The sequence below is a fragment of the Barbus barbus genome (assembly GCF_936440315.1).
Source record: "Barbus barbus genome assembly, chromosome: 12".
NCBI classification, from domain to species: Eukaryota; Metazoa; Chordata; class Actinopteri; order Cypriniformes; family Cyprinidae; genus Barbus; species Barbus barbus.
The window spans coordinates 22,360,316-22,373,354 of record NC_136740.1 but is presented as its reverse complement, the minus strand read 5'-3'; the positions used below and the strand labels follow the sequence as shown (position 1 = coordinate 22,373,354).

General features: G+C 35.4%; 1 protein-coding gene across 1 annotated transcript in view; it reads left to right on the top strand.

The window, feature by feature from the left end:
- LOC306878129 (transcription factor HIVEP3-like) overlaps positions 1 to 13,039 on the top strand; it is an 89,480-nt gene that overhangs the window by 60,643 nt on the left and 15,798 nt on the right. The gene's annotated exons all lie outside the window — the stretch shown is intronic.

Here is a 13,039-nt window from a genome sequence, read left to right as displayed (position 1 = left end):
TTTTCATTTTCTGTAGAAAACAAAGGGTGATATCTACAAGTCAAAGCTTCTCTTTTTCATGCTTTCTTATTAGATTTTGTTTCACCTTTGTAAGTTACCTGTTTTAGTTGGCCATTTGTTATAGAATGTGGTGGCATGAATCAGCAATCACGAATCAGGAAGACTGGTTAATTTAAAAACCACCTTAATAAAGAGTGTTTTCAGTGCCGTTGGTGTCACGAGTAGGCAGTTCAATTCTCCCAGGATTCTTAGTGCTCATGTCATTCGTACACTGGGAAAGCCCCATTTGCAGTGTGTTGATTCATCGGCCCACAATGCACCATTACGGCTCTCTGTTTGTGCAGCAGGAACATTTGTGAGCCGCAGCCCTGGAGGAATTTCCTATAACTGTGACCTGTTTTCATGCTCAGGAGCTGTTGTGATAAATCTGGCCATGTGCACATGTGGATATGTGTGTGTAAATCTAGAAGTTGATTGATTTTTTTTTTTTTGTTTGAAAGAATAAATATTTGTGACCTGGCCGGTAGTTATCTGTCAGTAGTGGTATATATCTTGCTTTGAATCTTTCGTACAGTATATCAAATTCAACTTTTCTCAAAATCCTGCTTGGTCTCATTATCCAGGAACTACTAAAAAAAAGGCTTAGAGCATCTTTTCTGACTCAAAATCAGTTCTTATTCTTTAGAATGTGTGGCAGTGATTACTTGTGCACGTTCACAAATACAGTAGTCATATGTGCTTCCAAAGTTGAGAGAGCTCCACCCAGCCAGTGGACTAGCTCATCATGATGTTATCATCCAAATATGGAGCTGCCCATTTTAATTGAACTGTGGAAGTTAGGAAAGCCAAACTGAGTTGACATGATAGTAATTCACTAACCATAAGCTTACAAATTCCCATTTGTGTAATGACATCATATGATCTCCTCATGATGAATTCTCAGTAGATTGATTCATATGTACTGGGACAAAACAATTTACAACGTATCATGCATCTAAAGTATTTTATTAAAAATTATTTCTAATAGTATAGACACTAATATTTTTTTTTAAATAAATTAATTCTGTTCGTTAAGATTGTGGTCACTTTTGACTGATTTAATGCAAAGACATTTATAACGTTACCAAAGATTTCTATTTAAAGTCAACGCTGTTCTTTTGAACTTTCCGTGCATCAAAAAAATTCCCACAAAAATAAAGCAGCACAACTGTTTTCAACATTGATAATAATAAATATTTCTTAAACACCAAATCTGGAAATTAGTCAGATTTCTGAAGAATCATATGACATTGAAGACTGGAGTAAGGACTGCTCAAAATTTGGCTTTTCCATCACAGGAATAAATTACAAATTAATTTTCAAATATATTAAAATAGAAAACATAATTTGAATTGTAATAATATTTCATGATATTGCATTTGCATCTGTATTTTTAATCAAACAAATTTTGACTGGTAGTATAAATATGATGTATTTATTTATATACTGTATAATTATTTATTCACGATATTTCGAAATTATATATTTAAAAATACATTTAATTTTTGTTTTTAATAATTTAGAAAATGAAATGCTATAAGTTAACCATTCTAGTGAGAATTTATGATTCATGTTAAAGTGTAAATGTCTCCCTCAATGTCTGTGATGATCATGTGATGACCCTGTAATAAGCTACATAACCAATTCTGTATTCTGGCTTAGTCAGTTGGTCATCACCGCAATAACACTCCTTGTTGTCCTTGTGCATCGAGGAGAAGCCTGTTATTCAATCACTGTAACTGTATTCATTCACACACCCTTTTCCACCACCTCGTTCCCGCCATGTGTCTCCATGTCTCTCTCACACCCACTCCCTTTCTTACTCCGTCTTTTTTCACTCTTACTCTCCTCCTCCCATCTCTCTCTGTCTTTCTCCCCTCCTCCCCCTCACTCACTTCACAGAAGTACACCCACTCAAACGCAAACATTCATATCCGCTGTGTCGTTTGGTGGCTTTCATTCATGCTTTAGCCGTGTGAGGTGGCAGAACTCCTCAGGTAATGGACGGCACTACCTGCCGTCTATCCGACCGTACGCTCTGTTATGTTTGGAAAATGAACGCTAACTGGAATTACTAGACATAAGGAGATCAGCTTTCAGAGTGAGTATTTCACTGTTTTTGTTAACTGTGCGTTTAAGTTTAATGTCACTGCATTTTTTTGAGTGCGTGGTGTCTGAGTTACATTACACAAGACTGAATGTGTGTGCGCACTGCAAAAACATTTTCTTAATCTTTTTTTTTTTTGGTCTTCTTTTTCAGTAAAGATACCCAAACATCTTATGCAGTTTTGCTTCTCAAGTCAATTATGTAATAATTATGTACCTTGAAATGATGACATAATACCCCTAAAATGAAAATCCTGTGATTTATAAACTTAAGCTTATGTTATTCCAAACCCTTTTGACCTTCTTTTGTACTTCTACTTTGATTGTGTGGAAATAAGCAGCATGGACAATCTGTTAAATATCTCTCATTTAAGAAACCGATGTAAACAGGTTTGAAATGCCATTAAAGTAAATGGTAAAATGAGTTTTATTTATTGTCATTTTATTTCATTCATTTAAATTAGATGTCAGATCTTTTTTTTTTTCATTCTTGTTTTGTATAAATACAAAATTAGTGGCTTATGTTTATAAATAATAAATATATATAAATAATAAAATAATAAATTAATAATTTTATTTATTTGCGTGTGTATATATATGTGTATGTGTGTGTGTATGTATGTGTGTGTGTGTGTATATATATATATATATATACGCACGCACGCACACACACACTTATATTAAAATTTTAAATTAAGTGATTTTAGTGTTTTTTCATCTAGATGAATCATCCGTAGCCTTAAAAAATGTCATGTGGTGCGACCATGATTTATATTAAAATTTATTAATTTCCTTAACATGCTTAACATTTTTTTAGATGTTCTCAGTAACTGAAGTGTTTAGAAACAAAGTATTTCCATTTCTTTTGCGTTTTTGTGATCTCATTTTTGTTCTATAATTTCAGAGTTGCCTTCTTAATTGTAATTAGCAGACTGATTTTTTTTTTTCTGTAAATTGCATAAAACTGAGAAAAATATTTTTTAAATACCATTCACTTAAGCATACTATAGCAGTGAGTCATATTTCAGCCACAGAAATTAGAATTTATTTTTAATTTAATACAGTTATTGCTATTATTGGTCGCACCACATGATGAGTGGTTGCTCCAAATGACACAAAGACATTACATCATTAAAAATCTATTTAAAGAAACGTGTGAAAAGTTCAGCATATTGCATTAACTGCAATCATTTATTTTAGACCCAGTTATTTTTAAACTTTGCCCAACCTTGGCTGCTTAATTGACCCTTCGCCGGGAGTTTGATTAACAGGCAATCTGAGCAATTATAATGCCAAATCTGCCATTTTTGTCCGGCAAACAAACCAGACAGGAGAGTAGATTAACGTTGATGGACTTGAACTTGAAAAATTAAAAAGTGTGTAAAATTACATCTGGAGTTTGTGCTTGACTGCAGGGTCAGAATTAACATGCTGCCTATGGTGAGCGTTTATTTTGCTCTGCTTGGCAGTGGAATCTGGTAAAAAAATAAATTACTAAATACATAATAAATATATAATAAATGCATAATTACCAAACTGAAATTAGATGCTCTAAATTACTATTTTTACATTTTTTTCTCATTGTACAAATTACACATAAACCGCTCAATTACACAAACTGCATAAACATTTACTCCAAATTATATTAAAATAAAGTATTTTGTGTATATAAACCATTAATTGAAAATAAAAGCACAAAAATTGTGAATCTGGGACATGTATCTATAATGGAAAACACTCTGCAGTGGCCGCACCACATGATATTTGGTCACACCACATGATATTTTCAAATTCAGTCAAAATTTACCAGCACAGAATTAGCCACCTAAACAAAACAAGCTAGCTTCCCATGAAAGGTCACTATGCAATTTATAATAAAAATAAATGCTTGTAGAAATAACTTAACTTAAATAATATTCGTTGATTTTTTTTTTTGAGGTCATACCACATGATATCCAAATGTGGTAACTACATACCAGCCATTAAATAGGTAATTTTCTTCCAAATTTGAAAGAGTTACAAACGAGCTTGATGCGTCTATGGGTCCTTGGGAAATTGTTATATGATGCAAAGTCTTATCTTTGAATGGATTTCAACATAAAAGTACCAAAATGGTAGTTTCCTAATGGTCGCACCACATGATATTTCATAAAATGGAGATTATAGGACAAAGTTTGTTTTGAATATTATGATATAAATACAAATGCTTTGCAATTTTATACAGGATTAAAAAACCCTTTGGAAAACATGCCAAATAGTGCAGAAAATTAATCTGAATAAATTTAATGCAATTTCAAAATGGTAATTTCAAAGATGTTTCCAAAACAAAAGTTATGGCCGGACGGTCGCACCACATTATGTTTTGACACTTTGAATAACAGAAAAATTACAAATAACTAATGTTTTTTGACAAATTAAAGTTGGTGCATATGTGGGAGAGGTACTTCTTATATATGGCATCTTTTTTTATGCATTTTAAAAAAAAATGCAGTCGGACAGAAAATGTAGGCGTCACGTCATTGACCCATATATATATATATATATATATATATATATTAACTACGCATGTATGTTGTATAAAAATATATTAAATAAATACATTTATTAAAAATTTATAATAAAATAAATTGTTACACCATGCGGCAAAAACGTGTATATATGGTGGTCCACTCATGACATGAATAAGAAAAAATGGCTATCTTGGCCACAAATTAATTAGGCCCCACAATTTAATTTGTGGCCATGTTGTACTAATTCATTACCTCGTTTTAACTTGTGGCACTGATTTAACTGAACCTAGATAGTGGGAACAAATTACAATGAGAACAAATCATGATTGTGGGAACAATCATGGCCACAACATCTTTTTTTATTTTTTTATTGATGTTTAGATATTTTACTGAAAATAAAATAATGTCTACGAAAATGAAATATTTTTTTTTTGCAGTGTTTTCACATGTTCTGTGTATCCGGGGAAATTCGTCATAAATTATTCAAAGACTCATTCCTTTGTTTGTCTTGTATGTTCTACACGTTTTCAATAACCTGTTAACTAAACATTTTCTAAGAATCTGCTGAGTTGAAACTGCCTGAGGCTGTGTGATTGTAGGCTCTTTAGGCGAAACACCATGTTTCCTTAACTCGGTGTGCTAGCGTGTCAAATCTGATGAGCTTGAACTCCTTGCAGTGTCCGGGGCCTTATATTCCATGTCTTAGTTAGAGAATCTCTCCATCAGGAAGAGGATGTGGAGTACAGGTAAAGTGCACTTCTGAAAAGCCCTGATAGGCTTCCTCATTAACGCTGCTTTGTTTTTGGAAGTTTAAAGCCAAGAGAGACCCGAAAGGTGGCAGTAACGAGGGAATAAAGAAACTCAGAAATGCAGCCGGAGTATGACTAATCATATGAGAGCGCTCCGTGGCGGCTGTGTGGGCCAGCCCGTGCGCTTGTTAGAGTTCTGGGGGCCATCTGATTCACCGTCGCTCCCCGTTAGAAGCACTGCTTGATTCACTTCCTGATGTGGGTGGAATTTTCCTATCAGCCCTGTGCTCTGAAAGCCGAAGGGTGAGGTGATTGACGGGCCCGTGAGCATGATGTTGTGGGTGGCTTGGAAGACTGAGCCGTTCCACTTGTTCCTCTGTGAATGAAACTCGCACAGCTCATCTTTCTCATTCTTTGTCTCGGGTTACTATGGAAGCCCTGAGTGGCTGTGTTTAGCAGTACGCTTGAAGTAGGCATGTGTCGCCTAGTATTTTTTTTTATGATCTAACCAGTCTAAACCTTAGTTGATCAAAAATGAAAACTGCCAGTATTTCCACAGTTGTTCCAAACTCGTGTGACTTTCTTGCATACAGTTGTGTAGAATAAAAAGAGATTGATTTTGAAGAATGAACTTTAAAAAAGATTAAAAGCACCATAAAGGTATGATAAAAGCAATTCGTATGGCTTGTGTACTGTATTTCAAATCTTCTGAAGCTAATCGGTAGTTTTGTTTGAGGAACGGACCAAAATGCATAAATTTACATAAATTGCGACTCGCTTAAGTCACTTAACCATATCAGTCTGATTTGTGAATGAGTCAATCAAACTGGTTTAGTGGACTGGTTTTGAAAGAAAGAGTTTTTTTTCTCTTGTGATCTCTGAAGATGAATGCCAAAGACTTTTAGTTAATAACTACATTAATTTGGGGCTATTCCTCACAGAAAACTATGACTTCAGAAAAGCTAGAAAGTAGTGTACAAGTCGTAGACCTCATGATACATTTATGGTGCTTTTTGAAGCTTAAAAGTATCAGGAAAACTTTTAAGCTTGAAATTTTCACAGATATTCACAGAATTATTTAGTTTTAGTCAGCTATTAATTGAAAATCATTCATTTCTGTTCTAAGTAAGGTGAGGCTGAACAAATAAAGTGATCCAGCATGGCTTGTGCTTTTTTGCTGATATGCATACCTGCTCAGAAAAAAGCACCTTGGGCTGGTGAAACTGAAGACCCTCTGACCTGATTTGCCCTTGTTGCTCCTTAATCAAAGTAACCACAAAAGGCCTCTTGAACTCCCCTTTTAACGTTAAAGTCTCTCTGCCAGCATCTAAAGGTCTGTGAGATAAACCAAATATTTCAGAGTCATTCAGAGTCATGTTTGGTGTTTTACAAGTGGTGTCTTTCTTGTGATGCATGGTGATATTAGGCTCATTTAAGTGTAGCCCCGAGTTTATAAGGCCTGTAAATTTTGGTTATAAATTCAAAAGTTTGGAGTCTTTAAGATGTGTGTGTGTTTTCGAAAAGTCTCATTTTCACATTTATTTGACCAAAAATTATGGTAAAAACAGTAAAATTGTGAAATATTATTATAACTGTTTTCTATAAATGTTAAATTGTAATTTATTCCTGTGATGGAAAAACTGAATTTTCAGCAGCCATTACACCAGTCTTTAGTGTCACATGATCCTTCATAAATCCTTCCAATATGCTGATTTGGTGCTGAAGAAACATTTCTTATCAATGTTAAAACAGTTGTGTGAAAACCATATGGGTTTTTTTATCCCCAGGATTCTTTGAAGTTCAAAAGAACAACATTTATTTGAAATAGAAGTCTTCTGTTACACTGTAAATGTCTTGGACGTGATCGATTTAATGCGTCCTTGCAGAATAACTTTTAATTTAAAAAAAAAATCTTACTGACCCTAAATGTTTGAATGGAGCTCTCTAAATTTTTTTCTTGTTTTGATTTGATTGATTTTATTATTTTTCTTTGTACTGCATAACTTTTTTTTGTTATCCTAAGTCCTATTCATTTGTTGTACTCCTTTGTCCAAATTCATCTTTGCTTTTAGACTGAATGTTCACACAAAGTTGGAAAGCTCATGTTTTGTTTTCCGATTTAGAGCAAGCATTTGTTTTGGTGGAGTCCACACAAATGCAAACTTCGTCGAGCCAACAGACTGCAGGCCTGTGACAGGGTGTGGCATGTGGACGTCCACGTGAGGTCCTTTTTCTGAAAACAGTCACAATATGTAATTCTATGCTTTTACGGTGGACTATACATAAATAGTTTGTGGTAACTGACTGATTTGCATAAGAAAATAATTTTCACATTGGCTGCCTATTGCTCTGTAAACAAAGCTGTGCAGCCTATCTTTCTAGTCTAACAAGTCTCCGGTGATTATTCCGTCGCAAGGAAAGGATGTTGGACAGGGACGATAACCAGTACGATTCAGAGGGGTCGTGATGTCTTTCCCCCCATGATCTTTACTGAACATTGATGTTTGTGCCAGTACAGACGGGGTGGTGAGGTGTGCCTCTGACTCCTGCGGCGTGACATTCAGGAGGGGCCTTCTGGCAACGTGGACCAGCGGCACCGCCTCCTCCGGATTGTCTTTGATGAACATGTTGAGGTCTCAGCGAGGGGGCACGTGGGGTCATGAGATGCTGCCACTGGCGTGCGGAGGTCAGCCTGTTTATCTACTTCCTCTTGCCTGCGTGCCACTACACTCAGATAGGATGCTGGGGGACAAATTTAGACCTCCAGCTCACCCTCCATCTGCCGTGGCTAGCTGTAGGCCTGTCTCCATGGGAACCGGAGCCAGTTTGCCAAGAGTAAGAGCTGGAAAGAGAAGCGCTAACTCTTTATCCGTCATTCTGCTAAACTAATAATAAAAAAACACCATTTTAATGGTCATGACATTATGGAGACAATGAGTTATTGTCTTCATATACAGCGTGATTGGATTATTCTGATCGCTTAAAAGCCAGCGCACTGCCATCGGTTTTGTAAGTATTGTTTGTAATTATGCAAGCATTAGACAAAATTAGCTCCTTGAATCAAGATGGTCTTCTTATTTACTACAGTCTTGACAAGCCGCCACGTGGCCTCTAGAGTCCTCGAGTCTACTCTCAACTCCATTAAAGAGCCCATGTTCTACACCAGCAGGGTCAGCTAACCTGGAAACCACTAGAAACGAGCCAACCGCATCCAGTCGAGAGATATTTATATCATTCTTGGTGTTGCAATTAACATACAACGAACAAGGTGACATTTCTGTTATCAAATCTGCCGAGTTGTCACTAGGAGAGTGGGAGGCAGAGAAAAAGCAAGATGGGAGAGCTTTAAAACGTGTTTTCCACTGCTGTCTAAAAGTGTCTGTGGGCTATTCTATGAAAAGGCTTGATGGTTTGATCATTTCATATACTCAAGCATATTTTTTTTACGTTTTCTTCACAATATGTGAGACTTTCGACATGCAAAGTTTACTAGTTCATGATCCAGATCGGATTACCATGCCAGCAAATCTTGAAAGTGAAATCAAACTTAGATTAGTTGGGGGGTTTTTTCCTTGAATTTCAGTGTCTTTTCCATATTTGTGCAAGATTAATATTAACTAGATATAAAGTAAATGTTAATGGTGCTTATCTTTTCAAAACTATAATTACCATACTATTTTGTGGGCAGTTATCAATGTTTTTAGCGCATTGCTATATGAATATATGAAAATAATGCATATCATTGCTGAAAGTAAATATTTAAAATTAAAAATTCACTTTTAACATGCATGTAAATTACAAAATAGGAAGTAGGATGGTGTTGTGAAGTGTCAGTACAGAACTGTCTGTATGTCAGTTTGAGGAGGTTCCAGCTGTAGGGCCATATGTTTGAGAGAGGGAGCAAGAGAATGAAGAAAGAGTATCTTGCGTCATGTTTTGTCACATTCTCCTTGTGTATTTAGTTCATCCTTCATTTGACCTCTGCCTGGCTTTGTTTTCTCACTGTTGTTGATGTTACATGAGTCTGTTACAGAAAGGCTGACAAAAAGTAGTATTTTTTTTTCTTTAGGTCTCCAGTGTTCATGGTCCAGCATTATTGTTTCTTCTGCTGCCTACGCACAATCCATACCCTACTCTTCCACATTCTTTCTCATGCCATGCCAACGTCTCTCTCTCTCTCTCTCTCTCTCTCTCTCTCTCTCTCTCTCTCTCTCTCTCTCTCTCTCTCTCTCTCTCTCTCTCTGTCTGTTGGGCAATTTCAGTATCATTGTTATAATTCGAGTGAGATTTTAGACATAATTAAGCAAATATCAAATAAATAATTATTTCTTGACAGAAATTAAATGGAGCTGTAAATCACCAAGACTTGTTGACTTGGTCACTTTTCAATGCCAATTGTTGCCATCATTAGTAAACTGATCAAATTTTCCATTTAGATAAATTATGACGATATGAAAAGTCTGATCTGGTCTTTTTTTATTTATTTATTTTTTTGTCTGCTGCTTTGTGATCACAGCAGCAGTGACTCGCCCATAGAGGGCGCTGGGGCGCCGACCTCCCTGCCAGTTTTTTATTTTTTTTATTTTTTTTTATTTAATAAGAAGTTTTTAATAATCTCTCATTTTGAAAAATTATCTGTGTTAATGACATGCTATTAATGGTTTTACTTTAGAATGTGTTTAGAACTCTCCAGAATGATATTTGCATTCACTTCATGTTGGTGTAGTAGTAGCCAATAGGCTGTCTTCCCTGGGCGCCAGTTCGCTCAGCCCTACAGTGCTGGAATTTAAGCCAATGGTTCCCCTGTTGCTACGCAAAAAAGTTTATATTTTGCCAATCATCGTCGTCGAATTTTTTGGTTTGGGGGCTCTGAAAATATCGCCCCTAGTACCAAGATTAGAGCAGTGCACCTGCTGCGCGGGACATTTACCTCAGAGGAGTGCGAGTGCAGTATGGTAGCGCCGGCGACGTCGAGTAGCATTAATGTAAATAAAAATAAAAAAAAAAAGAATTCAGATATTTTTGTTTAAAAAATTTTTTGTAAATTTTACTGATTTTAAATGGTTAACTTTTAAGAAATTAATTAGATTAATTATTACTCAATTCTAATTTGTTAAATGTATTTAATATTGCTTGAAATCTGTTGCCACAATTTTGAGTGAATATAGCGTATTCATTTTTATGCTGTCATTCTCTTACTCACTCAGTCTCTCTCTCTCACTCACAGTCACACACCACGTTTCACACACATTTGCCATTAAAATAGTGATCTCAATAGGAATGTAACTGTATGTTTGCTTTGCTTTTTTTGTTTCGAAGTTCTGAGCTGGATTACTGTGTTTCATACTAGTTAAAATATTAAAATAATTTTTCTTCTCATACTTGGTGTTCTTCAAGAATGTTGTCCCACCCTTTCTTTGAGAGCCTTCTCTCTTTCTCTAGTATCAACACAGACTGTTATCCATTATCCAATTTGTCTACAGTGAACTTTAAAGATATGTAGTCTACAGTTGGGGATTGATTAAAGAACTAGATTGTTGTATTTCCTATAATAATTTATCGTTATGCGTTTGCACTTTTTCTATCTGGACATGGAGCATAATAAACATGCAACTTGTTCATTATCATTACCTGTGAAACTGTTGATTTCTACATGGCAGTTCAAATAATATTGTCTTTTTAGAAATTTAGACCATTGGTATTGACTGGTTTGAGTTAGTTTATTGGTATAAGCAAGGGACATGGGTGGCCTAAAATGCACCAGAATGCAGGAAATCACATCTATGAAATTAAAATTTTTATGGGGGAGGAGCCCCCAGACCCCCCGCACAATAACAGCCCCACCTAAAATATTTTTCACCAGCCGCCACTGGATCACAGAGATAGAATATGAATGATTGGAGATCCTTGTATGTGCTTGAGCATGTGCAAACTTCCTTTCAGTATTTTCTATCTGCTTGAAAATGTCGTAATAGAGGGTCTCCCAGTCCAGTGCATTGCACATAGACAGCTATGAATAATTCACATAGTGCTCTCCCCGTCTGAAACCCTCTAAACCGCCCTGTTTAAGAGGGCGATTTAGATACTGTGTCAGAGGTTTTTAAGCTGTCTTACACTTATTTCTGATGTATGAACAGACATCCGTTATGAAGTGATAACAACAGTCTCCTATCTATGTTTGTCTCTCTGCCCTTTTAGTTTGTATAAATCCAGCAGTGTAATTCTATAATAAACGGTACACCCCATTTGCAGTAAAAACCCTATGCAAATCCGGTGAATTCATTATAAATTTGTGGTTCAGTCCTTTTTGCAGTCAAATATATATACCTATTTTATCATGAATAATGATAAAGGTCTTATATTGTTATATCTTCTATAATTGCTTGCTGATGATAAAAACACTGTGTAACCAAAGCCTACCTCTGCTCTGAGAATGCTCATTAAATTGTTGTGCATCACTCAGCCAGGAGCAGCTGTTTGAGAAAGCAAACTCAGTCAAGAATCTGTCAAGTTATTTCAAGAGGAAAACAGTTTTTTTTTTTTTTTTTTTTTCTGCTCACTGCTTTTCCCTCAGTGAACACCAACTAATGAAACCTAAGATGCTATAGTTTTTGTGAACATATGGAAAATGAGTAAGACACCTCACTGAAACGGTAAATAATTGCTCAAATCTAATATTTTAGTTGTTTTCCAGTGAAATTATACCAAATATAAATTTACTAGAAGCAAAATTGTGTAAGATATTAAGACTTGTTTACAGAGAGTATAGCCTACAGTATATTGAATAAAGTATGTTTTTAAATTTAGGCTTAATTTATGGGCTAAAGTTAATTCTAGATATTTTCCCTGAACAAAAAAAAAAAGTCTTAAGCTGTTTACTTGTGACCAACAAGCCTTAAATGCTAATTAAGAAGAATATTTTTTCCAGTTTAATCAGAAACCTGGAGCCCTGAATTTATTCACAAAAATTAATGACCATTTTTCTGACAAATCTTTTCTTCTTAGAGAGTTGAAAAACTACAAAATGTTCAGAAATAAACTATACAAACTGTTTGTGGAATTTCTGTCCATCTCAAAATATAGCCTAAAATGTGGTCTTTGATTGAATTACCTCTGGCGGGTAAGGAATAGGAGTAAAACTTTATAATAAGGTTCCATTAGTTAATTTGCGTTAATGTATTAACTAACATGAACGAACAATGAATGATACATTTATTACAGTATTTATACATTTTTCTTAATGTTAATGATAATACAATTGTTCACTGTTAGTTCATGTTAATTCAGAGTGCATTAACTGTTAACAAGCACAACTGTTGATTTTAATAAAGCATTAGCAAATGTTGAAATGAACATTAACTAAGATTAATAAATGCTGACAAACTAATGGAGCATAGTGGTAGTTTTGGCTGGCCATGTTAGTCAAGCTCGCATCAGCTGACACTCAGCTGATCCACGTCTACCTATAGGATCACGACATCAGTCATAATTCCCTTCATAAGGTCCCTTCAGTCATTATTCAGCAGCTATCGCTTCGCTCAGGAACTAATCTCCCACCTCCATCCCCAGCTCCTCCTCTCGTCCAGTCAGGACGTAGCAGTGAATATATCATTGAGTCAGACCACTGATGGTACC